At 48.9% G+C, this 13,634-nt stretch overlaps 1 pseudogene; it reads left to right on the plus strand.

Moving 5' to 3' along the window:
* Positions 1-462: 462 nt before the first annotated feature.
* LOC100734324 (olfactory receptor 6Q1-like) overlaps positions 463-13,634 on the plus strand; it is a 76,933-nt pseudogene continuing 63,761 nt past the window's right edge.

The raw sequence follows: 13,634 nt of genomic DNA on the forward strand, positions 1-13,634 counted from the left end.
CTCAGCTGTAAACGGTGCACGCAGATTTGGAGTGGGGAACCAGAGGGGGTGTCTTCACCTGTGGGTCTCCCTGCCTGTGGAGGGCAAGGGGTCTCATGACCCTCTTACCCTCCCTGTCGGGACAAGGACACCTGCAAGTGCTGGTTCTGCTCCATTCTGCTCCTCTGACGCAGAGCTTAGGCCCCAGTCAGTCAGTCTGGCTCTATCTGGGGTTCGGTATTAAAAGAGCACTTAACCTGTAGGTGTGAGTCACGTTGTCATATGTGATGGGGTTCATCAGCGATATGGTCCCTTGCAGCTGCCTGCTTCGCCTCTGAGTCTTCTCTCCTGATTGGCTCAGAATCTGCGTTGAGGAAGCCGCAGACACTGTGCTGGTCACAGGAGGAAGCTCAGGGGTGATCCGTGGGTCCTGCCTTGGCGGTAACTCAGTGAGCAGGGCTCATAGCTGCCCAGCCTACCGAGATGAGCAGCTGCAACATGGGAAACAGGGGCCTTGAGGGGACCCTGGACTCCCAGGAACCATCTTGGTTGAAAGGACAGGAGGGCCGCTTCCTTGGTGGAGGCATCGGTGAGTGGTAGCTGCAGCTCCGAGTGACTGAAGGGTCCTGACCAACAGGAGATGGTGAGGGGGCGTCACAAAGCTGGAGAGAAGGGCTCAGAAAGGCAGGACACCCCGAAGAATCTCTGGAGGCACCTTGCTCCCATGATTCTCTCTCTGCTCTTTCCCTGGGTACAAAACGGGCACTCAGCACTGCAGGCTGTGACTTGTATTCTTTGTGCGCTGAGTCCAGTGATTGGAGAGTGCGGTCTTTGTCCCCGTGGTGAGTGTCATGGTTTATGTCTGTGGCCCCCAGGCCTCATGAGTTTGCATTGTGCATTTGTGAAGGTTCATTGTCTAGTGCTTGGATTGATGGTGTCAGTGCTCCACCCACATAGGGGTGGAGCCAGGATGTGATGTAATGGCAGGAAGAAGGTGTGTCTTGCTCTTTGCCGGTCCCCTCTTGCTGTTTGCAGCCGCCATGAAAAGGCAGCCCAGCCTTGCCCGCCTGCCTGGGAGCCAACTGAGTACAGATTGAAACCTCCAAAAACTGAAAGGAATAAATCTTTCCTTTTCCAACTTTGGGCTTCAGGTATTTTGTCTCAGCGATGAGTAAAACGTAACTAATACAGTGAATGATGTTCCTTTTGGTAGAAAGAGCTCCTGTATGTGGGAGAAGAGTCTGAAGGTCTTAGACCAACAGGGAATCTTGGCACTGTTTCTTCCCTCCAAAGTGAATGCTCAGAATAGAAATGCAGAAGACGTCACGATTTCAGCCTTCTGGTTATATTATAAAGCTTCAGTGATAAAAACGGCATGGTGTTGGCAAAAAAGACAGACCATGAATCAGCGGGACAGAATAGAGAGGGCAGGAAACAACCCCAGGCACACATCTGACCTGTGACAAAGGGGCCAAAAACTTACCCTGAAGAAAAGATAGCTGCTTTAACAAACGCTGCTGGGAACCTGGCTACCCACAAGCAAAAGTGTGACTCCAGATCCATGTCTTCCCTCATGTAAACTAAAATCAAAGTGGATCAGAGATCTAAATGTTAAGACAAGAACACTTAACCTGCCAGGTAAAGTAGGTGAAACTCTTGAAATCGTCAGCATAGGCAAAAACTCTCTGAGGACCTGAACTGCACGAGAAATAATATCAAAAATCAACAAATGGGTTCACAGCAAATTAAAAAGCTTCTGCACATCAAAGGAAACAAGCTCCAGAGTAAAGAGCCGGCCTGCAGAACAGGGAAATGCTTTTGGGTAGATGAATAATGTCTAGGACATACAAAGAACTCAAACACAGGAGGTGCCCAAGATGAAAGAACCAATGACAAATGGGCAACTGAAATGAACTGACCCTTCTCAGAAGAGGAAGAGCAAATGGCCAATAAATACTTGAAAAAATGTTCAACATCAATGACCATTAGAGAAATGCAGATTAAAATGACACAGGTTTCATCTTACTGTGGAGAGAATGGCTGTCCTCAAGAAGTCAAATACTAGCAAAGGCTGGTAAGGTCATGAGGAAGAAAGAACCCTTTTCCTACACTGTTGGAGGGAATAGAAACTACGCAGCCACCGTGGAATCAGGCTGAGATTCCTCAAAAATATAGCAATAGAAAGCTAGGGATCTAGCTCAGCGGCGTAAGCACCTGCTTGGCAAGTGCTAGGTCGGGAGTTCGATTCCCAAAGAACAAGTAGCACTAGAAATTCCACTAGACTCAGTTGTTCCCTTACTAGGTATCTCCTGAAAGAATTAAAGGCATCACATTACAGTGACCCATGCTTCCCTGTTCTAGCAGCACAACTGATAACTAAATCTTAGAAGCAGCCTATCTGCCCATCAGCAGATGGATGGATAAAGAAGATGTGGTATTTCCACACCATAGAGTACTACTGTGCCATCAAGAAGGATAAACTCGAGTCCTTTATAGGAAAATGGATGCACCTGGAGATCATTGATGGAAATAAATCAGACACACAAGTTTAAGCTGTGGATGGTTTCTCTAACATGAGAAACCCAATGTATAAATAACAAGCAAAATAAAAGATGGGTGATGGGACACAGGGAGACCCATCTTTTGCCAAAGGGAAGGAAGACAAGATCCAGACAGAGGGGAGGCAGAGCGGATGAAAGGAGAACCAAGACATGTGGTGTCCAGGCAGGTCTGTGCTAGCAGGGTAATCACCGGGTGCTGCAGACAGGGACTAACACAGGGTGAACGGAAGAAAAGAAACAGCCAGGATAAAAACCAAAGCAAACAAACAAACGTTTGTTAACTGGTCCCAGTCACTGTTAGCCCGCAGGGTGGACAGAGTGTCCCCCTGCTGGAGGACTGGCTCGGACAGCTGTGGAGTTGCTGAAAGGTTCTCTGCGGTGTGGGCAGACAGAGCTGTAAAACTGGATCTGAGGGGAGCAGAGAGCAGAGAAGGGGTACATCAGCTAGCGGGTCACTGAGGCCTTAGCTGGAGGAGCATTTCATTTGCTGACAAATAGTTAAGTCTTGTTATTAAACCTGGGAACCCCACGGTGATTACCACATGCACGGGCTTTGCCCTCCAGGTTGAAGAATGGGAAAGTGGAAGACGCACACAGATGGTGGGTTTATTAGTTCTGTTTTTGTTGAATTTGGGTCCCTGGGCTGGCCTTGAACTCGAAGCTGTTCTCCTGCCTTGAGAGCACTGGGATGACAGGTGAGTGCCACTGGCTGCTGAACTTTTCAGTCCTTGATTATTACTCTGCTGTGTGGGCCCAAGGAAGGTTGGAGAGCAGTTCCAGTCTCCTGGTGTGGGTAGCAGGCGATAGTGGTGATGGACGCTGCAGGGGGTAATGAATCTGGGGGATGTGGATGAGCGAGGGGTGCAGAGACCACCCGCAGGCTTCTTGCGAAAGTGGTCATGCGGTGCATAGCTGGGTGCAGGCGGATAGAGGGCGGAAAGGCCATCTGAGGGAACAAAGAGAAGCGGGCTCCAAAGAAGGCGAGGGACATTAGGAGGATCTTGGTAAACATCAGTGCTCAGAGTTCTCTGAACATCTGGTGCCTCTGTGGGCAAAGCCCTTGGATGTCGGTGCAAATATTTAGACATTTCAGAGGTCCTGGTGCTTGGAAAATTCCATGCTGCACCTTGTCTCCCTTTACCACATCCCGTGTGTGCCGAGGGCAGTGGGGCTGGTGCTGATGGGGTTTTCTCTGAGAACGATGCTGCTGCTGACAGAAGTTTGGGTGCTGGGAGAGTCCTGCCCGCAGGAAGCCTGACAGGGAAGGATGTGGTGAAGTCTGTCTTTGAATGGGTGGCTTTGGGAAAGTCAAACACACAGGTCCTGGAGATAGGTGGTTTATACTTTCTCAAAGCTTAAAAGGGAGTTTCCTATAGAAGATGGAGGTTTAGAGGTCCCTGGTGTGGCCATCAGGAAAATGTGCTTACTGTGCATCTACTGGATGCTAGGCCCTGAGGAGCAGGTGAGGATGCAGTGAGAAGGAGGAAGCAGCAATGACCCCCACTTCGGTGGAGTTTAGAAGAAGAGATGGAAATTAATAAAATAATCACCTGGCACGACAGTTCTACAGGACAGGACCTCAGTGGTCTGAGCCTGAGAGTGGAGGGTGTGGCTGGGTGAAGGAAGCCCCCCTGGGCACCCATGGCAGAGGAGAGGGCACTCAGTGTACCACAGACCCCGAGGTCCGGGGCATCTGGTGAGGAAGAGGAGCCCGGATGAGGAGGACACAAATACAGGATGTATGGTGGAAGCTGGGCCCAGGAAGCAGGCGGCGTTTGCACATTCGTTGGATGCTTTTTGAGTGCCAGGCACTGTTCCAAATGTCTTCAATTGTTTTTACTCCTCCCAACAGCTTTATGGGAGGTGCTGTGGCCATCTCTGCTCTACCTCCGAGGAAACCAAGGCAGAAGGAAGTTAAATAGCTCGCCAAGAGACACAGCTCACATGTGGCAGAGTTGCGATGTGAGTATGGGTGGTGGGGTTCTGTGCTGTGCCTGAGCCCTAGACCACATCAAGAGGTAAGCTGTTCGATGAGACTCTGAGAACACAGCACGGTTGTGTCTGCTTTTGGACAAGATCACGGTACACTCTGCGGTCATGCAGAAGGGACTAGAGCAGGGCAATGGGTGGGCGACATGGTTTGGGGGATGTGGAAACCATTCAGGGGAGATTCTTGGCTTAAAGCAGAGCCGGATGGTAGAGATGGACAGAGGTAAATGGATCTAAGGATTTGATGTGTCAAAGATGCCAGGTGAGAGATAGTGGCGTTGGAGTGGATCCCAAGGTCTTCAGGGTCAAACCAGAGTTGGCGGTGGATTCCAGGAGAGGTTAGGGTGTGTGTGGGAGACCTGGGCTGGTTACAGGAGGCTCCAGGAAAAATTCCTAAGGAAGCTGGTTTCAGATACATGGCACACTGCTCTGAGCTTCTTTCCCCCTCTCACCTTGGTGCTGGGGCCAGAGGGGGATCGTAAAGGACTCTGAGTGTGATTCATGGCAAAAGGAGCCCAGGATGTCTGAGACTGGGGTGATGTAATCCCGTCCCTTAGCCCACTTCCCCTTGGGGACCAGAAACTGTCTGCCCATGGGCTTTGTCACCGGAAGCCTCCCGGGGACATTTCCTCTTCATGGATGGCCTTTAACCTTTCCTCTTCACAGAGGGTCTCTAACCGCCTTCCTCAGGAAAGCGTCTCAGACGGTTGTAATGAAGCTTTGTGTCATGACGATGGCATGGGAATCTGTAACTGCCTCTCCTGGGGCAGCTGCACACAGAGCTGGAGGTCGGCCCTGAGGACTGCAGGGAGAGCTCAGCGGGGTGTCTGGGGGGCCTCCAAGGAGCAGGGGCCGCCACCAACCCCAGGACAGAGCCTCTTCATTCTCAGTGCCCATTCCCTGCAGTTTAATGAGCCTCAAAGGGCTCCTTGGGCCAGGTCTGATGGTGCACGCTTGCAGTGCCAGCTGCTTGGGAGGCTGAGGCAAGAGGATTGCAAGTTTGAGGCCAGCCTAGGCCAGTTAGCAGAACTCCATGCAAAACGAAAAACAAAACAAAACAAAACAGGTCTGGAGTTGTAGCTTAGTACTCCCTGGGTTCAATTCTTGGTTGCCCCTCCTGGCAAAAGCCATCAGGCCAGGGTGTTACCCCCACGAGAGATGGCTGGCAATGCTAAAGATGGCAGTAAGTGACACTGGGTGTTTTTAGAGGTCTCGGTGTGACTTCCCCAAGTGTTATCCCTTTGATCTTCAGATTATCCTTGGTGAGGATCTTTGGTGATATTTGCAGGTGATACTTTATTTTCTGTCTCTCTCTCCTCCACACCTGGGGGGATGGTTTTCTGGATCCCACCCGGATAATAAAACTACAGATGCCCAAAGTCATTATATAAAATGGTGGAATATATATATATATATATATATATATATATATATTTGGTATTAGGGATTGAACTCAGGCACTTGTGCCACTGAGCTATATCTCTGGTCCTCCACAAAATTTAAATCCTCTCTAGATCACTCAGTACCAAACACAATGTCAATGTTATGTAAATAGTAATTATATGTATTGTTTAGGGAATGTTAATAAGAATAAAAGACCCACACATGTTCAGTGCAGGCATAATTGTCTCCCTACTATTTTGGATTGTTGGTTGGTTGAATCTATGAAAGTGAGGTCCACAGCGATGCAGGGGGAAATATGCATAGGTACAGATATACATATATACAGATATCACATATGCATTTAATACTGAAAATACAACTTTACCTTTTAAAAAGCATTATTCTCTGGTTCCCTGAATAGCTTTATTGCCTTTATAAAAACAATGCACATTGTAAAGCAAATTTAAACACCACAGAAAAGAATTGTGAATGTCCTCTGACCTCTGCCCCCCCAGCAGAGGACTGGGGCTCACTATGAGAGCCGCCCTAAGCGGGATCTCATTCTCTGAGCTCTTTCATTGTTTTGTATGGTGGCTCACATGTCTGTCCATGTCAAGAAGAGCAGCCTTTGGTACAGCGGTGCATCTTCTAGCTGGGCGTGCACCATTGCAATCCTTATCTGGTCCCCCTTGGTCCACCTTTAGGAAGACTCCTACCTAGACAGCTGGCTCCGGACATGGATGTGGAGCTGAAGCCCCAGAGATTCTAGTTTCTCAGTAGGGAAAAAGACCTAGCTCTCCTTCTGTGTGTGTGTGTATGTGTGTCCTGTTTCACAACCACCTGCAAAGCAAAGTGCCTTGTCAGGCAAACAACTTAGTCAGGTGAAAGAGATTCAGTTGCTAGGCCACCACCCAGAAGGGTTATTGCCAGCAGAGGAGGAGTCTTATAGTAAACTTCAAAAACAGTAAGTTTAGTATGGGGCTTGAGATCTCCTTTACCCCTATTGGAACTGGGAACTAAGACTAACATGACTTAACCAGGCCAAGGCAGAGGTGGCTATGAACCAGTGAATAACTTCCCGTGCACTTCATGGGAAGCTGCTTTCTCAGAGCCAAGCGCTGTCTCCTCTGGGCAGCAGCTGTCCTGTGGGAGCACAGAGGGCTCAACTGGCCACACGGTGCACCCATCACATGATTGTGTGCTCTTGAGGGTTTGCTTCTGGGCCCTTCTGTCTCCTTGAGTTCCAGGGCTGAAATATAACATTGTAAGCAGTGTCCAGCCCTGATCTGTTCCCAACTTGAAAACTCCTCTTTAAATCACTTAACTGCAGACCCTCAAACCCGTTAAATATCTTTTGTTGACTTTTTCCCTTGAAATATTATTAAGATTCTTGCTATAGTAGGCCTAATCAACTTAGCTTTGGTTGATCAGTGTGGTCTTTTCCCCCCCTTTTGGAGACAAGGTCTCCCTGTATACTCCAGGATGGCCTGGAACTCGTCATTCTCCTCAGCCTCCTGTGTGCTGGGGATTTAGGGGTGGCCCCCCACAAGTAGCCTCAGTAGGGCTTTTTCAGTAGCTACCAGTTGATAATTGACTCTTTCCCTAGGGTAACTTGAGGCAATTTGCTTCCTGTTTGATCCATCTCTATTTCTCTAAGATAACTGCTCAGGAATGCAGAATTACCACTGCTTCCATGAATGGAACTTACCTCATCAGCAGGTGAAGCAGCTGGTATTGCCAAGAGAGATCAGATTAAATATAAACCCCAGGCCTGGAAAGCAGCTCATACTCACAATCTTTTCAAAATATCTCCCCAGCACGCAGGAAGAAATGAGCTAGAGATCTTGCCTTTTATGGGAGAAGAGACACTAAAGTTGGCTTCTTAAGCAACATCACCTGTAGTTGAAGTTTTGATGCAATCAGTGAATCACTGCTTGACAATTCTTGAAGCCAGGCTGGATGTCTCTTGAGAGAAGCAGCGGCCTCATGCTTTGCTGTGACTCACAGAGAAAACTCCATCTTAGCAGTACAGGAAGAGATCCAGAGAGAGGCAACTCGCTTAGGGGAATTTGGATTTTCTTGAGTGACAATAGGCACCATAGTGGACACCACAATGGCTCTAGGCCCTTGGACTTTTTCTGCCTCTCTGCCTCATTTCTTTCTTCCTGGCTGTACTGGGTTAGCAGGAAGTTGAACCCTGGGGGCAAACATGAGGTCAGCTCTTTGAATTTTTTTCAGGCAGAAGAAATGTCCACTTGTTGCATAATTCCCTGGAAAACCCGCAAAGGTTTTAGACAGTAGACCATGGCTTTGCAGTCAGCTGGACTTGGTTCTTTCAGATCTGAACTAAGACCTGAGGCGATTTCATATGTGAAATAGGCATCACCTGCTCACAGAACATCGAGTGTTTAATTAAATAGTGTGCTTGGTGCTGCTATGGATATTATGAATGGTGCTTCCCAGGATGCCTGGCACATATCATAGTCAGTAAATATTAGCTGGTACTTGTCATTACTGGAGAATTCCTCAGAGAGCAGTAATGTTTGATTGAACTCCTAATACTTAAGAAAGAAATCCACCTTGTATCTTTTAATCACTCATTACTTAGAAGCCTAAAGCCAAAGCAGAAGAGGTAAATGGCATGTAAACAAACATTCCTTAATCCCGTATCAGGTGGTAGGCACTGTGCCAGGCCTGGGGCTTGCTTCTTACACTGGGACCTACAGTTTAGTTACAAGGGGTGATCCACAACCAGATAGAGCAGTGAACAGGGCTGGAGGAGCGTGAACCTGCAGAAATAATTCAGCATGGTCCCTGTGATAGATGGCCTTGTGTCTCTGTGTGTTCACGGGAGGGGAGAGCTCGTGACAAACCAGGGTCTTGAGAAGGGGCACATGTTGGATGACAGTGTGATCTGTTCAGTTGCAGAAGAGTTGTTGCTGGCTGCTGCCTCTTACTCAGGGGTGCAGGAATGGGGCAGAGAGGTCCGTATCAGCACCCCATGCATGAGAGAAGTATTCAGAAGAAGCTTCACTCCAAATGGGCATCATATCAAAGCCTGAGTCCAGAGGAATCGCTCCTCATGAGCCAGTTCTCCCCTCCAGAGGCATCTAGGACAAGGAATCTGATATCCCATTGACCCCAAGGGGGCCTCTGTTCCAGTTTCTTGTCTGATGCTGACGCATGAAGCTCTTTTCTTGTCCTAGGTTCTGGAATCCAAGCCTTCCTCTGGTATTTGGCCCCTGGCTTGCCTTGGGTTGGGGTCATCACTCTGCCCTTGGGGATCTGATGACACATCCTGTCACTGTTCTGGCTTTAAGAGCCCAAGGCTGAGCTCACCAACCTGGGATTGTGAGCTTGGCTCAGCAAAGTAGAGGTAATTCAAGCATACAGTGAACACCGAAGAAACAAACTTCCTGAAAACACACTGCCAGAAATCCCCCCAAATCCTCCCCTCATTTCAAACACGATTATCCTCTTACGCTGTCCTGATGGCCTCAATGTCCTAAATTGATTTAAAATGTTTCCTTTTCATGGTCATTTTGACTTTGGGGAAAAACCAAAGAGAAGCTGGTGTCAGATCTGGTGAATAAGTGGGTGAGGAGACAGCGTCATGTGTTATGAACCTGCCTTTCTGTAGGACGGCGGCGCTCAGCCGCAGCACTCACTGTGCATTTTGTAAGGACCCTCGGGAACGAGGACTCCAGAGCTGCTGCAGACAGAGGCAAGAAGGATGAGATAAGTGTGTCTAAAGTGCGGGAGTTTTTCTGACTGGGAACAACCAAGGATAGGTGCCTGACCCGAAGACTAAATCTCCTTCAATCCCAGTGAACCCCTGTGGGAGGAAATCAACACCAAGAGACTAATGTGTCAGATGAGGAGACCAAGGACGTGCCGCTGTGTGGCCCCGAATCCGGCTGGCTTCAGCTCCCATGCTCTGAACCTCAAGGATGCCCTGTGTCCTCGAGGGGAAATGGGAATGAGCAGAAGTAACCAGACAAGACTTGCGTGGGCGCCATGGCCAGGTCCCATGGAGACGCTTCCCTGGACCCAGTGAGATTTTGGGCCTAAGTTCCAGGTGGCCTGGGAGAGGTGAGGGTTGTTTTAGTTGTCTCTCACTGTGTGAGAAACCTCCAGAAAACATTGTCTTCAAAGGGCAGCAGTCGGTCACATCTCTGTCCACGTGGCCCAGGCTGGGGCACTCGCTGGTAGAGGAGAAGGAGGGGAAGCCAGTCTGTCCCGGAAGCTCATGTGCCTGAGTCCGTGTCCGGTGTCTGGGGCCGCTCCCTGCAGCTACTGTACTGGCTTGCTGGCCTTTGTCCCCCACAGTGGTGCCAGGGCAGGCGACCAAGACGAGGAACTAGAGGCAAATGCTCTTCCCACTGGGCACCCTCGGAAAGGGCGCACGGTCACTCCTGCCAGTCACATGGTGGCCGGCTGCCTGCTAAAGTGCACGAAGTTTAAATTTTCGCTAACAACAAGTAATTTTTCATATAATTGCCTCTCATGCAATATTGGGAATGTATTGTTATGTTAAAAAGTTATTTTCTTTCTTCTTTTGAATTTTTTAAATTTTAAAATGAAAAGAAAAACTATGTAGAATTTCAAAACAGAATAACAGATTAACAGTGTACCTATATTGTGTACCGTTATCAAAATAGTTGTTCAGATTATAAGATATAGGCACCAAAAATGATCAAATAATCAATAAAAGCACAAAACATTCTTTTTGATGAACTAGAAGAGATTAGTTGTATAGTTATCTATCTTTGTCTGTGTGTGCATATATATATATATAATCTGAAAAAGTTGTTTTTAAAATATGAAATTCCAATCCAGTTGGACATTCTGTAAATTCACTTGCTATGTCTTATACCTGGAGTCAAAAAGTGCAAATTCCTGAGGCCAGTGAGCACAAGCTCCTGCCTGGGGAGCTGTGTGTGTATTCAGAGAGGAAGGAATTCACAGTGGTGTCCTGGGGACCCTCCACCTCAAGGCCGTGAAAAACTTCCTAAATGGGACAGATTTAGAATACTGGTGGCAGCCCGGATGGACCTTAGGCACATTGTTCCTGGCTTCATCCTTTTGGGATTCAGTTTCCTCATCGTAAAAGTGAGGACATCAGTTGTGTGGGTCTCACAGGAATGGTTAGAAGATTCCGTGGCTTGGAGCAGGTGTGGGCTGTGCTAGCTGTTATCAGGGTAGGAATTTCAGTGAGGTCTGGCTGATGTTCCAGTCCTCCTGATCAGAGTGCATGGGGCCAGGAGCTTCAGTCCCTGCCCCTTGGGGGTCCACAAGGGATCACCATGCCTAAGGTGAGCTCTGGATCTAACACTGTCCACCTGGTGCTGACTGGCCAGTTGTACCTGGCACTTTCCTTGGTCTCACCCAGGAAACAAATTGACACAACCTCAGGGGACACAGGGACATGTGAAAAGGCCCCAGATGACTCTATGTCACTTGGCTTCAGCACTTTCCCAAGGTTTAACTGTCCTAGATTCTATATCCTGGGATTAAGGCAGCACAGAAGACAGCCTCAGGAGGAAGCATGCCAATACCCAGGAAGCCAATACCTCGATGACCAAGTGGAGGCTGAGATTTGGGAATTTAGGGAAAGCCCTTACAAGATCCTGCTAGGCTGTGTGTGCAGTAAAGACAGACCCAGGGGCTTTGAAATGTGGGAACGACCTGAGCAATGATCTTGCTGTCAAGGGAGAATGAAAAGGTAGCTTTGCTTTCTCCCCAAGATGAAGTTTTGGCCTTTTTCACAATTGCAGTCTCAGCCTGGTGGTGGTGAGGCGGCTGGTGGCCCAGAGGTGCCGGCCTCTGGGAAACTGAGGGCATTTGGCTAACATGTGAACCAGAGTTAGCCTCTGCGACTGTCACCACCCAGAGCGACTGTCACACCCAGAGTGCAAATCTCTGGCTGGTAAAGCAACACTCAGAGTTGGAGGTGGCTTCTCCAGGAGCTGTGTCACAGAGCTTTGGCACTGGGGATATCTGATTGCAGTCCTTGTGCCTGGGGTGGTCAATGGAGGAAAGGTCCCAGGGGTGGTGCTGCTGGGACAGAAGTTTCTGAGATGGCATCTTGGGACCCGGCTAGCCTGCAGAGCCGTCTGCTCTGGGCTTCCTCCCTGCTTTGTTCCATCTACAGGGGCGTCTGAGGGCTTCCTGCCCACTTGCAGCAGCTGTTTGCAGGTATTCTATGTGTACATAGTACAGGCCGAATCATTTTTCATAAAGACTTGAAGTTTTGTGCTTGAAATCACAAGACGGCAGAGGAGTGAACTAGGCTGTCAGATGCAAAAATAACCCAGGAGTGAAGTTCTCCTACTCAGACCCCTCGATCATATCTCAGACATATCACGAATTCTGGAGCACAGGAACAGGGCTCTGTGAGTGACAGATCGTGGAGCAAATCCAGGGTCACATAGCTCATCAGGGCAGCACCTGCGAGCCAGGCTCCCTTCCTGTCTAACTCAATGGATGGCCAGTTTCTCTGAGGTCTCGTCTCCGAAAAAGTCAGGGTGAAACTGGATTGATGATGTCGTACAGGTGGGGGGGTCAGAGTTCAGCTTCTTGAGCTGATTGTGAAATCTCCCTGGCTGCTGTCCTCAGATTGCCATGGGGTTCTTTCTCCTAAGCAGGGACCCTTTTGCACCTACCCTTGACCTTCCCCATACCTTCCCATTCCAGTCAGCAGGGATGGCATGAAGGTGGTTACTCCAGGGGCACAACTTCAGTTGCCAGGTGGTGTCTGCAAGCTGCTCCTGGACGAGATGCCTGGACAGACAGCCCACTTGGTGGGTGCTGTGGTTTTCCTGTGTCCCCAAGAGACACAGGTGTGGACATTTAATCCCCACTGGGTGGTATCTGGAAGCTGGGAGTTTAACCCAACTGTGGTGTTCAGAGGTGGAGCTCTTGGTGATCGGGGTTTGATAAGGGCCACAGAGGAGCCCTTGTGATTGAATACTGGTGATTTTCCAAGAGGAGGAAAGGAGCTGGGATGTTGAGCATTGGTTTAGCATGGGACAGAACCTGGGTTCAACCCCTAGCACCTCCAAAACAGAATAAAACATAGCAGGGGAGAATCAGGGGAGAAGGAGGCAGAGAACAGAACAGACCCATAGGCCCGCTCCCTGTGTGTTAGTATGTGATGCCTGGTGCTGCCTTGAGATTTTTCTAGCAAGAAGGTCACCACCAGACTCAGGCCCTGGATCCTCCAGGACTGTTAAATAAGCCTTTTTTTTGGAGACAGGATCTTGCTTTGTAGTGCAGGTTTATCTTGAGCTCATTATGTAGCTCAGGTTGGCCTCAAACTTACAATAATCCTCCTGCCTCACTGTCCCGGCCTGCGGGTGAGTCAACGTAGACGCTAGAGGGGGAGTGGGGATGAGAAGAGACAAGAGACTCAAAGAATGGAGACAAGACATGATTCTGATCAAGTCTCGTTTATTCAAAGAAAGAGTAATGAATATATAGGGTATTGGGGAGGAGGGAGTTGGGTTCTGAGACGTCAGCAGGTAACTTAGCAACAGTGGCAAGACCGAGGGCTATAGGGTAATTGAAATCTCCCAGGCTCGGGCTCATAAGGTGGGTTTATTTACATAATCCCTGAATGGGCCAAACAGGCTAAGCAAGGAGCGAAGCTTAACTACCAAATGGAGACTTAAATTAAGGTGGCTACTGCCTGTAGATATAAGGTGGCAGCCAATTACAGGG

Source organism: Cavia porcellus, unplaced genomic scaffold, assembly GCF_034190915.1.
Source record: "Cavia porcellus strain 051 isolate PalLab524CR breed Dunkin Hartley unplaced genomic scaffold, mCavPor4.1 scaffold_17, whole genome shotgun sequence".
NCBI classification, from domain to species: domain Eukaryota; kingdom Metazoa; phylum Chordata; class Mammalia; order Rodentia; family Caviidae; genus Cavia; species Cavia porcellus.